The sequence below is a fragment of the Papio anubis genome, chromosome 19 (assembly GCF_008728515.1).
Source record: "Papio anubis isolate 15944 chromosome 19, Panubis1.0, whole genome shotgun sequence".
Taxonomy (NCBI): domain Eukaryota; kingdom Metazoa; phylum Chordata; class Mammalia; order Primates; family Cercopithecidae; genus Papio; species Papio anubis.
In genome coordinates, this window is record NC_044994.1 from 562654 (window position 1) to 577734 (window position 15081).

Here is a 15081-nt window from a genome sequence, read left to right on the forward strand (position 1 = left end):
CATCACTAGAATCCCAGAGGAACTGAGAAAACACAGCGTTGAGGGGGCAGGGTATCCTGAGGCCAGAGGCTGACACTGGCATGCCAGATGGGGGCTCCCGGCACCCCCTAGCTCTGCCACTGACTGTCTCCCACCAGGGCTGGCTCTGAAAACACACAGGTGTCACCCAAGCTTCTACTGTGAATAGACACCCAAGCCCCAGCAATGGACATCCAGCCCCAAGGAAGAAACACACCAATGAGGTGCACCCTGTAAAAACCAACGCAGCCAGACAGCTCCACCATCGCAGAGCAGCTCCTGCCACGACAAGCGCGACTTCCCGGACGTCACCACAAAGAACAGTCACAAGTGGCTCCACCTACCTTTTAAACTATACAGAAGCTGATGGGAGTTCTTGGAAATGGCCCAACAGAAGGTTTGACGTCACGAACGTAGAGCTTGAACCACTAGAAAGAAAGATGAAGAGCTTCTGTGAGCCGTTGGTTTATTTTCGTGTGTCCCCCCCTCCCAAGTTCCAAAACTGGTTAAATATTTGAGGGCTGTCATGAGAAGAGGCATAAATATCAAAATGAATACAATAAAAACGCAACAATAAGCATCAAGTAATAAAGGGAAGGCAGAGAGAAGAATTACAGCACAGAATTACCGAACTGGGACAGAATCCCCCTCTGCCTCCACTCAGCCACAGGGCACCAAGTCCTCATCTGCCAAAGGACACACACTTGGTCCTGCAGAGGCACGGGCCTCCTCTTCGATGAGAGGCCAAGTAACAGACAGCATCCCTGTTGGACTGGCCTTCTTAAAATTCATACACACCCTAAAGGCTGTGAAAAGACCATCTTCTTTCACAGCAATCCAAACTGTCTCAAGACAACATGGGTCCACCTAAAAGCGGGCGGGCTCCGCTGAAATACACGTCTGATTTCATGGGAGAAGCAGGCCCTCTAGCAGTGACACTGCTGGGATGGTAACATTCACGACTCTGCCTGCAAGGCTGCCTTGACCTGCCCTCCATCCTGTTAGGAGACTGTCCTCCCAGCTGGTGCTCCAGATTTTGTCCAGTCCATACAACCTGTCACCGGCGTCCCCATCCCAACGGAGCGAGGATGCTCTGTGGGCACCGCACCATCCCAGGCGGAGCGCCGGGTATCCTCGGGTGACCGCCTCGAGCTCACAGAGCAGTTTCCGGGGAACTCAGCAAGGCTCTGCCTCAGACACCACAAGCGCCTCTCAGCACCCTGCCCGCCAGTGTGCAGGACACACGCTTGTCCAAGGGGGACTAAGCCACCATCTGTCTAGCTTGTGTGCTGCAGTTCATTCTCCAGGAGGCTCGTACCCCAAAGCGTGTTCCTGCCATATGCCACTCCTGAGTGATCAGCCCATGTAAAGACAGCCGGATGAAACACAGCTGCACCTGGCTAGAGGAGCCTGGGAGATTCCTGCGGAGCCCTACCCCAGCCAAACACCTCCTTCCCATCAGTGCTGGGAGCCTACAGACATTCCTTTCTCCTCCTGTTTCCTGCCTGCTGAGAGATGAAAACAACCCACTGCTGATTTTCCAGATCTTAGTTTTTATTCCTCCACTGGGGCTGTTCTTGCCAGTCTTCCTAGGACACAAACGCTCAGATTTCTTGGGAACAGGAGTCTGTGAAATAACCAGAAAGGTACTGTGGTGGGCAGAATTCCAAGGTGAACCCCCAAATTGCTCCCACCCTGTACAACTCCCTCCCCTTGAGCGTAGGTAGAAGCTGTGACTGGTTTCTACCCACCGAATACCGCAAAGGATGCTTCTCCCCACACCAGGTGACCTACGTAGGATCCCATCGTAGCGATGAGGGAGTGGCAGACTCCCTTGCTGGCTTGGAGAAGCGAGCTGCCACCTCGTGATGGGGCCTGTGAGGGGCCACTTGGCAAAGCACTACAGGGGCTCCCCAAGGACCTGAGAGCAGCCCCCAGCTGCCAACCAGCAAGGGAACAAGGACATCAGTCCTGCGGTTACACGTCAGCGAATTCCACCAGCAACCTGAGTGAGCCCGCAGGTGGATTCTTCCCCACTCAAACCTGCAGATGGGAACACAGCCTGGCTAACACCTTGACTACAGCCTGACCAGAGAACCAGCTAAGCCATGCCTGACTCTGGAGCCATGGAGACTGAGATAACCAGTGAGTACTGTTTTCAGCTCCCACGTTTATGATAATTTGTTACACAGCAACAGAAAACTAAGTATAACTTAGTAATTAGGCCGGGTATGGTGGCTCATGTCTATAATGCCCGTACTTTGGGAGGCTGAGGCGGGTGCATCAGGATGCCACGAATTCGAGACCAGCCTGGCCAACACAGTGAAACCCCGTCTTTACCAAAAAATACAAAAATTAGCTGAGCGTGGTGGTGCACACCTATAGTTCCAGCTACTCGGGAGGCTGAGGCATGAGAACCACTTGAACCCAAGAGGCCGAGGTTGCCGTGAGCCAAGATCGAGCCACTGCACTCCAGCATGGGCGACAGAGTGAGACCCTACCTCAAAATAAATAAATCAATCAACAAACAAACTTAGTAATTACATATGGGGTACATAATACAAAGTGTACATGCATATACTAAATGCATACACAACTGTCCATTAGACCAGGCCTCTGCCCTGCCTCATCGACCAAAAGTGGAAATTCATTCTCCTCCTCAACTTTGAGCTCCTCGTGGGCAGAAACCACATCCCCGTCCGTCATCCTGGCATCCCCAAGACTGCGCAGAGTGTGTGGCACACGGGAGGCCTTTAACATTTGTTTTCTTTTATCCTTATTGTTTGTGTGCACATAGTAAGTACATGTATTTACGGGGTACATCAGATGTTTGGATATAGGTATTTAATATGAAATAAGCAAATCACGCAGAATGGGGTGTCCATCCCATCAAGCATTTATCCTTTGAGTTACAAACAATCCAATTACACTCTTTAATTTTAAAATATACAATTAAGTTATTACTGACTATAATCACCTTGTTGTGCTACTAAAATTTTTTAAATGAGCCACAGTAATAGAATTATGATTTGTCAATGTCTAGTCACAAAAAGGCCATAGCAACCGAACTTATTCAAGTCTTCAAAGCAGAGCCCATAGCTTTGAATTTCAAAATAGGTTGAAGATATTTGGCTTCATGTTCTACCCCCAAAGAATGAACGCACAACTTCTCCAGCGCTGATTTCATTTTGCCGGTGAACCTGAGTCAGTGCTTAAATGTCACTCAGTAGTTCTTACTTTTGTCAAATATCCTTGCCACTTCTCTGGCATCTAGCGATCTGCAGTTCAAGGTTAAAAACGAAAAGTTCCCTAAGAGAATTTCCAAAGTAAGAATTTGTGACTCATTTTTAATTTTCCATTAGTATCAATAAATCTTTCCTTCCCAACTAAAGTGACAAAACCTGTATGGGTCAAATGGCCAGGCTCTAATTCTGAAACAAAATACCAATCCAATTTCCTGGCAACCTGTTTCAAAATTTCTTTTAGATTTTTTTTGAAACAGGGTCTTGCTTGGTGTCCACACTACAGTGCAGTGGTTGCCCACAGGCACAAGCACAGCTCACTGCAGCCTCAAACTCCTGGACTCAAACGATCCTCCTGCCTCAGCCTCCCCAGTAGCTGGGACTACAGGTGCACACCACCATGCCAAGCTCTTTAAGATATTCTCTTTTTACACTGATAATTTTTAACTATTTTAAGCAAGACTTTAAGCTCTGTTGAAAATAATAATTCAACACATACAGTTCCTGCTACCCAACATTGTGTCTATTTTACATTCCAAAAGGACTAGTTTTAATGACAGTGATATTTTAAAATACTTAAATCAATAAAATTACTTTAAAAAGTACAAAAAAAACTTTATTCATTACAGAAACCTGTCACACTCCCCTGAAATCTATATTCAGGACTGTATAATACATTCCCACTTCTTCATCAACCACTCAGCAAACGCGATCATCATCTCCACGCTTTCTCCCTCATGCTCAGCCTCACAGGCAGCAGGATTCTCACACCCAAGCCAAGAAAAACTAAAAACAGCAGTTCCATGACACGAGGCAGAGAACTGCAACGAACTCACCTCTTCCTTTCAGCATAACTTTAACTCTAGCTGTGAAAATAGCCACTGACCTGCTGCTTAGCATCCCCTGTGTAGGGACCAGCAGGGAACCGGGGGGGTCACTCACCAACCCCTCCCCAGGCCCAGCCAAGGGATCAATGGCTCCAGGTCACAGCACAAAGGCAGACCTGACGCCCCACCCAGGCCTCCTCCCTCTGTTCTAGTAAACACAGGCTTTTTCCATAACCTCACCAAACACAACTCAACGTCAAGCCCAGGCCTCCAAGAAAGAAGGCCGAGCACAAACACGAAGCCTCCCCCAAGGAAATCAAGCCGTCAGAAGAAAGGTTCATTCAACAGGAAGCCACTGAGGACAGCCAGCGAGCACCGCCGCCCGCCGAGGAGAGAAGAGAAGGTGCTGGCTGAGCTCCTCGCACGCCATACCCTGCGGCACCAGGCACCAATCGGGGCATCCACACATGGCTTTCCAACAGCATGGTCCTGAGGGGCTGCCGATCTCACGGGCCCCAAACCACCTCCTGAATGACACGTCCCAGACACGGCTGTGAGCCACGGGCCCCCAGGAAGCAGAGCGAGAAGAGGCAGAGCAGGTGGGTGTCCTCGGGTGAAAAGTATCCACTCCTGAAAAGTGACAGGCAGCACCGCTCTTGCACCAGGACAGGACGGCATGAGGGGCTGGAGGATGGAAAACCTGAAGGGAAAGAGGTGCACTTATTCTTAATCTTTCCAGTGTTCTCACTCTCTCGTGAAGGTCAAGGAAGATGGGAAATTTGTTTGGGCAAACGCTGAAGAGAAGCCTGGCCACAGGCTTCTGGGCTCTCTCCGGGGCAGGACTCGCTCCAGCTGGTGGCTGGGTCCTGGGAAGCAGAGCCATTTAAAACACAAGGGGCTGGGCATGGCGGCTCACGCCTGGAATTCCAGCACTTCGAGAGGCCGAGGTGGGAGGATCACTGAAGCTCACGAGAAGCCTGAGCAATTTAGCGAGATCCCGTCTCTGTAAGAAAGAAAACATTAGCGGACGTGGTGGTGCACGCCTGCGGTCCTATCTGCTCAGGAAGCTGAGGCGGGAGGATCTCTTGTGCCCGGGAGTCTGAGGCTGCCGTGAGCTATGATCACACCACCGCACTCCAGCCTGGGCAACAGAGTGAGACCCTGTCTCCAACACATACACACACAAGGAGGCCCAGAGAGAGTGAAGAGCCATCTCAGGGAAATCGTCATGGGACAGAAAATACACAGAGCAGCTGGTGACATAAGAAACAGAAAAGAAAGGCACCCTTCCCCAAACCAACCTTCCTTACGATGCTCTTTCCAGAAACGCTGCAGATGGACCCAGCCCGTCACCACAGATGCCGTAACACACCTGATTATCGCATCAGGGACAGTTTCACACCGTAAAATGCACGTGTGCATCCATTCATGCATTCGACCTGTAAACGCCACATGGTTTTTGTTTTGATAATTTTCTAACATCTTTACAAGCTGATGCACCACAGCTCCCTAGCTTCCATCTCGCTCACAGGGTTGCATTATTCTGAGCAGACTGAAGCCGAGTTACACCGACCGTAGGTGTGACTTTCCTGGGGCCTCACTGGCCAGCACCAGGAACCTGCACTCACTGAGTCTGGCCTCAGCGAAGAGACAGGGGTCATGGTAACCCCAGTCACGGAGCAGCAGGAGGTCTCCAGCTGTCCCTGAAGGGTCCCGGCCGGGTCTACAAGGCTGCCATGCAGAGTGACCACGCACTGGCCATGGCTCCTGCAGGCTGCAGAACGCCGCTGTCCCTGCAACAGCCTAGAGCGTGACCGCCTGTGTCCTAACAAAGCCGCAGCAAGCATTTCATCAGCGCCTTTCAGACCCGAGGAATACGCGTGGAGCACGCAGCATGGGGCGACACCAAGGACACTAACTCGGCCAGGAGGAGCGGGACGGAGGCAAAAGCCAGGCACTGTCTGGCAGCTCTCTCGCTGCGTTTGGGTTTTCTTCTCCCCAAATAGAAGTGAAGGTCTCTTCAAACCAGATGCAACAATAAAGTGGTCCAGTTTTGCTTGCCGGGAACAAACAAGGAATGGCGACGGCCGTCTGGCAAGTCCCCTCCTCTGGAGCACAGAGCACCACCTCCGGCCGCTGCCAGGGCACAGTTCAAGTGCCCAGTCTCTTCACAGACACGAGCCCCACGACACCCTCTAGGGGATTTCTACCTGGACCAAGGCAACCTAGGCCCCGCACAGCTGCCACGCACAGGTCAGCAGCATCCCTCAAAGTAAGCACTGAGGGCCGGGCGCGGTGGCTCACGCCTGTAATCCCAGCACTTTGAGAGGCTGAGGCAGGTGGATCACGAGGTCAAGAGATCAAGACCATCCTGGCCAACGTGGTGAAACCTCATCTGTACTAAAAATACAAAAATTAGCCAGGCGTGGTGGCGGGCGCCTGTAGTCCCAGTTCCTCAGGAGACTGAGGCAGGAGAATCACTTGAACCCGGGAGGCGGAGGTTGCAGTGAGCCGAGATTGCACCACTGCACTGCAGCCTGGTAACAGAGCAAGACTTCATCTCAAAAAAAAAAAAAAAAAAAAAAAAAAAAAAAAGCACTGCACGGTGGGTGGGGTGGAAACTGACTTGCTGGGAGCAGTCCCTGTGCCAGGGGCTGATTCAGCTTTTCCCACCCTCTCCCTTCAACCAAGATCTGCCAGTCAAAGCAAAAGAAGTCCATGTGCCTAACGTCAACTAACACTCTTGGCTCAAGTGCTCAGGCAGCGAAGTTCAGAGGCCCCACCTCCTGGGCGTCAAAAATTCCACAGCCACCTACAGGAAGACGGGACAAGGCCAACCTCGGGGAGCGTTACCGGCATCCAAGGCCTTCACGCAACAGGGGCTTATCAGATGCTGAACGTGCCAGGCCCTGTGTCAGATGCTGAGGACATCACAAGGGGAAGAACAATGAGAAGAGGCCTCTCTCAATCTCGGACTCCCTTCGGCCCGGGTAGCTACGGCCTCCTTCGGCGGACTGAGAAAGACCTGGTGAACTAAGTACCCAGAGAGTGCCCTGGAAGCCCCCAGGGAACTAGGAAACGGGCCTTCTACGGGCTCAGAGGGTCCCTCTGCACCGCTGCTTCCACATAGGCACTGAACACCCACCGACACGACGCCAGAGAAACGGGGAACCCTCCAGTCATCTACATCAGCAGCAAGAAACAACTTCGGTTACAGTCACTTGAGTCTTAGCTAAGCCTCATTAGATTCTCATTATTTAAGTCTGTCAATGGTATAATAGGACAGTTCTATACTAACTAGAATGGTTTAAAAATCACGACACCCTATTTCCCAGCATTTCCGGATGGCAAAATGTTCACTGCTCATTGGTGTATGTGTTTAGTTGTTGTTTAGGTAAACTGAGCCAATAATAAACATCTATTATTGATCATTCTCCTCCATTAAACTATGTTTGATCTTTCCTCTGTAAATCCCCCATAGTAGTAGTCATCGTATACTTTCATATATTTCAAATGCAATATATACACATGTACACATATATACACAGATAATACACATGTACACATATAGACACAGGTAATACACATGTACACATATAGACACAGGTAATACACATGTGCACATATAGACACAGGTAATACACATGTGCACATATAGACACAGGTAATACACATGTACACATATAGACACAGGTAATACACATGTACACATATATACACAGGTAACATCCAAATACATACATACACAAACACACTCTGGGTTGTGGTATTTAAATACATACACATACATATGTATCACATGTATAACTTTAGTTTCTAAAAACAATAGTCTCATTGCTTGAAATACATTTTCTCTTCCCTTCTATTGGAGATCGCTTTTAGTGCCGGCTCTGATCTCCGCTCCTGCAGAGTTTCTCCAGCCTCCCACCACAGCCCCTCACAAGAGCCCCCCACCTTAGCCCTCACAGAAGCCTCCCACCACAGCCCCCCGCCGCAGCCCCCCGCCGCAGCCTCCCGCCGCAGCCTCTCCCACCGCAGCCTCTCCCACCGCAGCCTCCCGCCGCAGCCTCTCCCACCGCAGCCTGAGGAAGGGTCCTTCGCAGCACAACCAGGCAGGGTCCAGAAAGCAGCTAGCTGTGTTCTGCTCAAGCCAAACAGAACTCGCCCCATCTGTATTTTCTGTGCGTAAACTTTACCGGTCAAGTCCTGGATCCAGTGCTCTGAAATAACTCACTGAAAACACAGTCTACTGCTAACGCACTTTGCTCACCTTCCAATGCTTTGATAAACTTGTACGCGGTAATGCAAATAGGCCTGGAATAAGCATACTTTACCCTCTCGACCAGCCAATTCAGCCTCTACACATCTGTAGTGAGTCCCGAGGGTCTACATTTCCTTTTTTCTTTTTTTTTTTAAGAGACAGAGTCACCCAGGCTAGATTACAGTGGAGCCATCACAGTTCACAGCTGGCTCCACTTTCTGGGTGCAGGTGATCCTCCTACCTCAGCCTCCCAGGTAGCTGGCACCACAGGTAGGCATGCCACCACGCCCAGCTACTTTTTAACATTTTTGTACAATTGGGATCTTGCTATGTTTCCCAGCCTGGTCTCAAACTCCTGGGATCAAGAGATCATCCCATCTTGGCCTGTCAAAGTGCTGAGACGTCAGATGTGAGCCACCATGCCCAGCCTCCACACGTCTAACCAGCTCCCAGGAGACACCAGCACGGCAGTCCAGTAACACGGCTCTAGACAGCCTGGTGTGTTTGCAGATCACGGTAGCCTGCCTCGACTCCCCTACAAACACTTGTTCAAATCCACAGCAGTGAGAGCCTGCTGAGAAGGCAGCTATTCGAGTGACACCCATAAGCAAGTTAACAGGGACGTCGGGTGATGGACAGGACCACGCGGGAGGATGGAGGACAGAACATCCAAGAGGGCACCAGAAGGAAGGGGTCGAAGAAGGCCATGAGGACACTGAGCTTGAGAATGAAACCAAGCCTGCTGCAGAAACCCATGAACCGTTCAAGATGAAAAGAGCACGCGTCTCTGGAAGGAGCTCCCACACTGCCGACTCACACCGACTTCAAGCGTGAGCATGACGTCAGACCGCTCGCGAGGGCCCCAGCAGGCTGGGAAACAGGCACCGATGCCACCAGCAGAAGCCACCACGCAAATGGGCTTCCCCTCAGGAAAAAAAAAAAGAAAAAAAGATCATCTACCCCAGTTCATTTGAAAAGACACAGATGCTCCAAATATTCCCACATTCACGGATCATTTTAATTGAAAATAGAGACAAGCTTCTACTACCTCATCAGAGCACTAGTTCAGAGCGTAATATCTGATTGTAAAGACTGTCATTGTGTGTAAGCCAGCTGCTTACATTTCACTCAGCCCGTGTTTTAAAAAGATTACCAAGTTCCTCTTCATTTTACACCATTCTTAGAATATTTCTCAGTACTTTCTCTATGAGACCACTGGCACTGAAATCCTGCCCAGCCTGGGAGCCACTATTAACTAGTTCAAGTCTGGACATGCTGTTCTACAAGCTACTAAATTAATAAGGGTAAAAATAAACTTCCAGAAAAGGCAAACCCTACATTAGTTCAGCCTTCTCGCATCCAAAGACACGCAACCTTTCCTCATTCTTGTGGGTTTCATAAACTAAGCAGCACAGCACACTGTAAACTGATTTGCTGGTTTCCACACATGCTGCCAAATTTCCACGTCTGCAAAACCAATTTCAATCAAACAAAAACCCTAAAGTTAATCTTCTAGTTCTTCACAGGGTCCAATTTATTCAGAATGTGGGGTAAAAAGCTGGAAGACAAGAAATCAATTGTTGGCAAATAATGTCAATGTTAATTTACTGTCTTCATTTTTTAAATCACTACTTTGTCTCAGGATCATTTCCTCCTCCGAGATCTGGAAAGTCTTTAAAAAGTGGACACTGCCAAACAATGGCCTTGTTATAAGCCACAGTTTAGTTATTTTAAGGCATTTACTTTACTGCCTTTTAGCTGAAGTTCTCATGAAAATCTTTCCAAGCCACTAACTTTGTTAAGGATTTTTACAGGTTTACAATATAATACTGCACAGCTTCTAACCGTTTCAGGGTTTCACTCTGCCCGTTACTTTAGCCTTTAAGAGAGCAGCAGAGTCTGGAGTTAACGACGTAGGTAAGAGAAAGGGACGCCAAGAGGGGAAACGCTGGCAGTGGCTTAACAAGGCTGCATTCCGAGGGAACAGCTAAAGGGCAGCCTGCGGTGTGAGGCTGCTTATAACAGACAGCAGAGGCAGTCCGAAGGCACAGCATTTGGCATCTGCTGACTCCCTAAGAGATCTCCTGTCCTCTGCCTTCAGTAGTCTGCTCAGATGTGCATAGAAAGACCAAGAAGCCCCATATTTTCAGATGCTCAGACGAAACCATCTCCCACTAGGCCAGAATCCCAACAGGGGAGGGGGGCAGGGAGAAGAGTCAAGCCGAGCGGGGAGGAGGGTGAAGGAGGAACTGAGACAAAGGAAGAAGGACAGAGTCCAGGACAGACTGGCCGGGGAGGCGGAGTGGCACCATCCACAGCCCATCAACAGGAACAAAATATTCTGCCCTGGGACAAGAAAACAAAGGAAATCAGTAGAAAACTATAGTCTTAAACTTAAGAGAAAATCTCTCTCCAGGTACATCTTGGAAAGTACAAGAGTTTCAAAAGACAAAAAGGACGGCGTCAAGCCAGGTGCACTGGGAGGAGTAGCTGTCGTCCCAGCTACCACAGAGGCGAGGTGGGAGGACGGCTCAAAGTGAGGAGTTCAGGTCTAGCCTGGGCAACAGAGTGAGGCCTCATCTCTAAAAAACTGTTTTAAAAGAAGAAGAAAGAATGCGTTGGTCTGCCCGTGCTACCTTAAGTCAAAGCTCAGGAAGGACAGTGGGTGACTCACAGGCTGTGCCAGTTCTCATGGCATGCAAGCTGTCACCAGGGGCCTCAGGAGAGCTGCTGGACAATCCTTACACGCGTGTGATTTCCAATCAGCCAGAATGGGGGGCCCCAGCCTCCGGCTTAACCCTTCCAGAAAAGCAAAAGATGAGAATGAACAAACGAAGTAGCTGAGTTACATGCAGCGTCTGAGGTGAGGCTCATCTCAGTTAGACAGGAGCAGGAGCTGCATCTGAGCGAAAACTGATGGCTGATCTCATACATGCAAACACCAAACAGCACAGGGGTTGTTTACAGAAAGTAAATTAGCATTCACAGGCTATGCCCCGGGCAGCTTCACCATCCTGACCAAACTGCCCCCATTCTTCTCAAACTCCACCACCACATGTGACAGGTGGAACGGGTGGTGCTGGCTTTAAAATGAAGGGAACGGACCTCTCTTCCGACAACTACTAATGCTGCAGGCCTGTGTGCACACACTAAAAACAACACAACACACACACAGACACACACATGTGTGTGTGTGGAAACCGATCAGGGATCAGAAGTAGAGTTTCCAGAAGTTCCAAACATTATTTTGATAATTTTTAAGTGCACAGCAAAAAAAAAAAAGTGTATCACTCTACATCTACATCATTACATACCAAAAAATGTTTGTTAGAATTATTTGGCCCTTACAAGTGAAAGTACATTTTGCAAAGATAGGTGTCACTGAACTGCTAAAGCAATGTCAGCAGTCACCTTCATAATTCGGACCTGCAGTCTGAGAATATTTTCACGAACCTCCCCCTTGCCACCATTATCCTGTTCATTCTAACCAGGACCTAGGCCTGAACTCAGAAAATGCTGTTCTTTCACAAAGAGATTCCACATGAACGTAGATCTAGCCTTCAGTTGACGTGGAGGATTTTCTGCCTCACTAAACATAAAAATTGCAGCTCCTAGTGTTACTCGTACTCAGAATTCTGTTCGCTTCAACTCTCTTCCTAGTCAGTGACGTGCCACCTCTGAGGCTGTGACTGAAACTGTAGCTAACACTCGGAAGGCAGCTCCAAGGGTGACGTGGGGACAGGGCTCCAGGGATCTGCCCAGGAGTCTGGCCAGGACTGCGGTGCTGGGCTCGCCTCAGAGCAGCTCCCTCTCCTCCACGGAGAAGCCGTCGCCAGGCAGCGCTTGAGTGTGGAGGCCCTGCCGCAGCCTGCCTCCCGCCTAAGACGGTCACTATGCCAATTCGAAACAAAACAAAACAAAGCTCATTCCCAGCTGTGTCTAGCCCGAGCCCAAATCTGGAGAAGGCAGCCACCAGAGACCCTCAGCGTCCTCCCGCCTCTGCACACTCGAGCCCCGTGCCGGAAAGAAAGGGGAAGCCAAGCCCAGGTTGGGTGCCTTCCTCAGCGGGCTGTGTCTGTATGTGTCTGCAGTCCCCAGGACCGCTCCTGCCCACATCTGGCTGCAGACCCAGTGCAGGGCACAGGAGCTGTGCGGGAGAATGAAGCCAGGCCCTGCCCTCGAGGAGCTCCCGGGTTAGCTGTGAATGCAGGGCTGAGGGCAGCGGGCTCACGCGGACTCTGCAGCAAAACGACCTTCTGTGTTCCCGGGTCCACAGGAAGAAGTTGGGGGAGCCCTAAAAACAAGCCCCGAAAAAGCCTTTGTTTTTAAGGTCTGGGCGAGTGCTACTCATTGTCCAAACTACAGAACCACTGTGCCAAGGGGCATTCTTGCTAAAACACACGTTCACTGCTGGGCACCATCTCAGCATCTGAGTCAGAATCTCTTGGGGTGGGGTCCAGGAATCCGTATTTTTAACAAGCTCCCCAGATAATGCTTAAACATATCGATGCTCCAAACCAGAGCTCTAAACCTAGATCAGGCAGATCCACTCGGGGGTGAGGAGGAGGCTGAGTGCTCAGGGGTGGGAGAAGAACAGGGGCCCACCTGGGGGATGGCGAGGACCTCAGGAGTAGTGGGGAGTGGGCTGAGGAGGACCCCTGGAGGCCTGAGCTGTGGGCAGCAGAGTGGGGTCCAGGGTCACCCCCACGGGAGATGACTTCAGCAGACCTTGAAGAAGATCTGAGCACCAGGCAAGCAGGACCCACGGCCAACAAAGCCCTGGGGAGTGGGGCCGGGTGTGGCTGAGTGACAAGTCCTCGGAAACGTGCCTGGGAAGGACAGTCCCCAGATGACCGATATCAGCCACCTCATCTTTCTCAGTGAGTCAGGGATCAAAGGAGATTTATTCCTCCACAAAAATGAAGAGACGTGGCATGCCTTGCTCCTGGGTGCACGGAGCTATTCATCCCTGTCGCACATTTCGACAAATTGCAATGAGCCCAGAAAAGGGCTCACCTGGCCAGCTGCCGTGTGGCTGCAGGACGGAGGAAGCCATGCTCCAGGCGGCACAGTGGGAAGCGGGAGGGCTTCGAGTGTCCCCAGAGGAACTGAGTGAAATGGGGGCTGGAGACAGAGACCCTAGCCAGGCCACACAGGTAAGTTCGGCGTTGACCTTCAGAGCCACGCAGTAACAGGTCAGCCTTGCCGCTAGGTGGTAAGAAGGTTCTCAGAACGAGATCCCGGACCAGGAGTTTGGAAGGCACAGGGAAGGCACAGGGAAGGATACAAGGAGGGGAGAGACGGCGGAGGCTGGAGCCAGGGCAGTCTGTTAGGAGGCTTTTGCAAAAGTCCAAGCAAGAAATGTTGAGAACGGAAGGCAGTGACCACAGCAGGAGGAAAGGAGCCGTGTGGAAAACACTGCGAAGGTAGAATCACATGCCTTGGTGACAGAGTGGACCGATCAGGGAGCCAGGAGGGGGTCAGAACGGCACCAGGTTCTGGCTTGGGCAACTCAGCTTTAACTCAGGTAAAAGAAAAGAGAGGGCTCTTACATAGTTTTACAAATCAATTTGCCAATGCCTCCCCCAACCCTGAAACACTGGAGTCTGTAGGTTCAGGAAGACCGTACTCGAAATGCTTCTGTGAAACAGCACCCCTGTTGTAAAATGCACCCCGTGCTTTCTCCAGACACATTCTTCAACTACTCTTTTCAGCGAAATGCATCTCAGAAAGCTTCATAAACAAAATCAATCCAGATTCAGAATCCAGGAAGAAGGGAGGGGCTACGCAGAATCACCTCACACAGTCCACAGAACAGCCATCTGCAGAGGAAAGCACGAAACCATCTTCAACCTGCACGGCAATCGCGAAGGGGAAGGAAGCACAGGACGACGTCACACACAGGACGACGTCTCCTCTGAAAACAGGCTAGCGGCTTCCCTGCCAGGAATGCCGTCACCTACGCGATCGGGCTCAGAACATCTGCAGACAGAAGTCAACTCCTCATTAGCTAAACTCATAAAGGGACACTGTGGGACTGAATGATGGCAAATACTCCAGAAACCATTCGTTCCTCACTTTCTAAGCATTTTCCTGCACACTGTTGAACATGGGCCAAGGAACTGTCTAACGGTCTGCAGGCGCCCTTTGGAAAGAGCAGCAAGGCCCACTCTGAGGACCACTCGGGGGGCAGGGCTGGGAAGCCCTCCAGGTCTGTGGCCGCAGCTTCTCTGGCCGTTAACGTACAGCAGCCGCCTGGCAGGGCCACCTCCTCAAAGGACGCATCCTCACCACTCAGGTCCATCCTGCACCCAGCCCCCACTCTTTCAAACGGTGCCCACCCACCCACTCAACCAACTGCAACTCCGGGCCTGGAAGGGGACAGGTGGGGCCCAATCCGCCAGAGGGGACAGGGCGGGGCCGTGTCCTACTCTGCTCCATCACAGCCCTTCCCAAGCCCCCCCAGACTCGCCCACCCCAGGGTTATATTAGTTTCATCCAAAATTCTTTTTTTTTTTAATTAAACAGTACTTGAGGAACACAAAGTTTCCTCTACCATTCTAAAGTCGTGTTGATTGTATGACTTTATGAAGTGAAATAAGATTACGAATCCAGCAGAAGTTGAAGTTCGGTTACCACCCAGTAATGACCTTTAGAGGGAGAGCAACGCAGTCAGGCGGTCCGCAGTCCAAGCCGGACTCCCTCACTTTAACCATAACAAACACTTAGGACC

At 50.6% G+C, this 15081-nt stretch overlaps 1 protein-coding gene across 6 annotated transcripts in view; it reads right to left on the reverse strand.

Moving 5' to 3' along the window:
• LDLRAD4 (low density lipoprotein receptor class A domain containing 4) overlaps positions 1–15081 on the reverse strand; it is a 428295-nt gene that overhangs the window by 368183 nt on the left and 45031 nt on the right. For 5 of the 6 annotated variants that reach the window (XM_017951482.3, XM_017951490.3, XM_017951496.3 and 2 more), the window contains exon 2: positions 363–446. The gene's annotated coding sequence lies outside the window, so the exon portion shown is untranslated. Of the gene's footprint in view, positions 1–362; positions 447–4096; positions 5193–15081 lie in introns of those variants that run through there. The other variant, XM_021929907.2, reaches the window with a different exon arrangement.